Genomic DNA, 3,797 nt, shown 5'->3' with positions numbered 1-3,797 from the left:
TCATCTTGAAATCATCTCTATCATTAATCCCCACCTTCCCATGAGTTCTTTATTGATCAGATTACAATTGAAGAGTTTCATTCCAAAATGAAATATCCAAATGTGAAACCTACCCATACAAAATGATTGCTGACACGAAAGTAAAATTCATTACGTATTATTATTGAACATGTTAGTTATCTTTGCATAAAAATAACCAAGTATGAGTTGTTATAATCAGTTGTATATTTTCAGTGTTGAACAATGAATATCACTTATTTTCCCTAAAATGGATATGTAGTATCTTGGAATGAAACACTTAATTTATTGATATTGGTACTAGAGAGACTGAAACGACATTGCAAGAGACATATAACTCTTGTGATGCATGGTGTATAAACAAATCCACAATCAAAGATTATGATTGCATAATAATTGATTGGAAGAAAAGATGCAGAGATCTATAAAAGAGCTTTTGTAAATAGCTAGCCCTCCTAATTTTTGGCCTCCTCAGAGCGGGAACCTGCCAGCAAGTTTAATGAGTTGAGTATTTTATTTAAGCTTCGGTACAAAGTGTAACATTGTAATTACCGTGCATGTTGAAACTTGCATGTATATGAATATAAAATATAAATATATACATATATACTATTTATTAAATTATATTACGCTTATGATTTGCTCTTGAAGAGACTCTAGTGGATATGTGAAGCACCTTGTTCCTGTTCAGATGGTCATGTGACACTGCCACTCCAACAATTGTAACGTTTGACGATCTCCCACTCCATCTCCCACTGTCATAGCGTGTGTAAATGGGTCGCTAGTGAGCTGGCCATGTGTTTGTGTAATTTACAAGCAAAGAAATAAATTATCAAATGAATTTAAAAAAAGTGTTACGTTTGAGGATTTTTCAGTTCTCTTTCAGAACGCACTCTAGCACAAGAAATACGTGGTAGTTTCGCTATCAAGTCAGTTTTTAACTTCTCTCTGAGTAAACACATACAGTCAGTTTATCCATTGCTCATTTAAGAAGGAATTTTACAGAACAGGATGGTAGATGATGATGTGATGTAGAGGTAAATTGTAATTGTTAAAATCTGTCTCAGTCAATCTTGTTTTTCAAGAAAATGGTTTGAGTCAAAACTAGCAGGAATGTTATTAGCTTACCTGCCTTTTCATCCTTTAATGTGATAAAAACCTAATCCTAAAACATTGTGTGTTGTTTTTTGTCACAATAAATAGTGAGTAGGCAGCTAATAGGGTGAGGATTTTATCACTTTTTTTATTGATTGACACTCAATCCTGCACCTAGGCCAGATGTGCGTCCAGATCTTTGTTCTTATAGTGACTCATGGTGGGGAAAAATGCATTGATCTCCAGCATCTCCCCTTTTCTCAGCCAACATGCTCTCTGCACGTTAAGCACCAACACAGCTGTTTCTTCCACAGAGGCTTGACCTCACCTAATCCACCAAACCAGCCATCAATTATTCATGGAAAGCGTGCTTGGAAAATGACCTCTGACTATCATTGCGAGACTTCTCATATGAAATCTGTCTCAGGCTTAATGAACCAAGATAGATGCCGACCTCATGTCACGACAACAGGCTCATATCAATGAAGCATGAGGGAAATGGGCCCGGGTCCGTGCGCATGTAAAGGACAGCAAAAATGTCATTGCTGGGATCATTTTATTTTGGGATGGCCTAACCGATCAGTCAGTTGCCTGTGGAGATTAGGAAACAGGAAAATGTGGTAATTTATCAAGAAAATGAATACTGATGGCTCCTTTTTTTTCCTGTTGCTGTCAAGGTTACAGATATGGGAAAGAGTTTTTTGCTGTCACTCAACAAAACCAGACCGAGGAAATTTTTCCCCTAACAGAATGAGAACCAGACTGAGTCTAGACTTAAATATTACAGATTGATTGGTGATTGAGCACTGACATAGGTTATTAAAAGACTTCTAACATCACACATGAAACCATCAAGGGAGAAACATATATGGGTTTTATTGATTAGTTGAAAATGTATTGATTTGTAATTAATATTGACTAATTTGAAGACTCCCACCTCCTTTCAACTCTACCTGAATCTTAAATGAGAGAGATTCTGCTTTGCAGTGCCCTCTAATGGTCAAATATATATTTGATTATTGTAATGAGGATGTATAATTTTTCTCCTGGGACAGAATGAAACAGACACAGTGCCAGGTCCTGTCTAGGTCCATGGGCTTAACATGACAACAGCACTGATTCCACTGGAGCAACTCAGCAAAAATGCTAAAACCACAGCTAAATGCACTCATGGTACTGTAAGGCTTACAATTTTGATACATCAACCACAATTGTCATTTTTAGTGGTGAAACTGCATCAAATTGTGAATAGCATCACCCTGTAGTACCTGTACTGATACAATTTCACATCCATTTGACATCTACATTTTGCATTTTAGGGTTGCTCTTATCCAGAATAAAATTACAATGAAGGCATCATTAGAATAAGCTTCAATTTATAGATTATCATTGTTACAAGCAAACAAAAGAGTGCAACAATCAAAGCCACAGCACCAGGACAATAGATGTAGCAAATACAGCTCACATCCCTACATCCTTCCTCAGTGGCGTGACTTTCAGTGAGTGTGTGTGTGTGTGTGTGTGTGTGTGTGTGTGTGTGTGTGTGTGTGTGTGTGTGTGTGTGTGTGCACGCTCCACCCCCACTCCTCAGCACCCTGCTAGTAACGCAGCTCAGTAACCTATATCACACAGGCTGCTTTCTAATCCAACATGACCTCTCACCAGGCTCCAACCCAGACCACCAAGAAAACTACCATGACAGTCAGGCAATGATTAGTGAAGAAACAGTGGGGGAGGAATCCAGGGCTTAAGGGAAGCGTGTTTACTGTATACAGTACAAGGCTTTTATATATCAGTGTTGTGGGTTTACAGACAGATCCTAGACAAAAATATGACTCGGAAAACAAATCTTGATTCCACAACTGGAGCATTGATTACGTTGATTTTCCTGATTCTTCCACTATCCATCAAAATCATTTTATTTTTTTTAATCATATTCTTTGAAATAAATGATGTACGATAGAATCAAGGATAAAGTCTAGAAATATTTTTATAAATGAGAATTTTATACCAGAAATGGATCTCTGGTACAGGCTGCTTTTTGTTCAACCATACTACATACATATTATACATACATATTATATATAAGATATTTAAAGTTATACCATGTCACATCACGTCACTTCATGTCACGTAATGTACCTATTATATTATATCTTATACATATTATATTATATATAAGATATTTAAAGTTATGTGACATCACATCATGTCATGTACCTGCTGTCATTGAGAAATAAACTTTTATAGCAGTTATTTTTTATTTGTTTGCTATGAATATATACATATACAGTATGTATGTATGTATGTATGTATGTATGTCTGTTTACTCACTGTCATATTTCTTCACCATTCTTCGGCCATGAGGAAGACTTCGCTGACTTCCCTGAAACCTCAGACATAAGAGGCTAGTATTCAAAAGCCAAAGTCGATTTCAGGTCAACTAATGTCCACGCTCTCGCAGGCACAGCGGCTGTTTGGTGACTGAATTTCGGCAGAGCTTGAGATGTGGAAGTCTGGGAAGTGTGGAGGATGTCATTTCCTGTCAGAGGCCGAGGCGGCGAGAGGCTCAGTTCCAATCGCCAAAGTGGCCATGACCGCGGGTCCCGCCGTTAGTTCTGCTCAGAATAGAGAAAAGATAGAGTGAAGAGAGATGGATGGATGGATGGATGGATGGACGGATG

This window comes from Centroberyx affinis, unplaced genomic scaffold, assembly GCF_046629955.1.
Source record: "Centroberyx affinis isolate AG114_WGS23_722 - 3 ecotype Tasmania unplaced genomic scaffold, CSIRO-AGI_Caff_v1 ptg000153l_1, whole genome shotgun sequence".
NCBI classification, from domain to species: Eukaryota; Metazoa; Chordata; class Actinopteri; order Beryciformes; family Berycidae; genus Centroberyx; species Centroberyx affinis.
Note: the sequence above shows the minus strand (reverse complement) of the source record.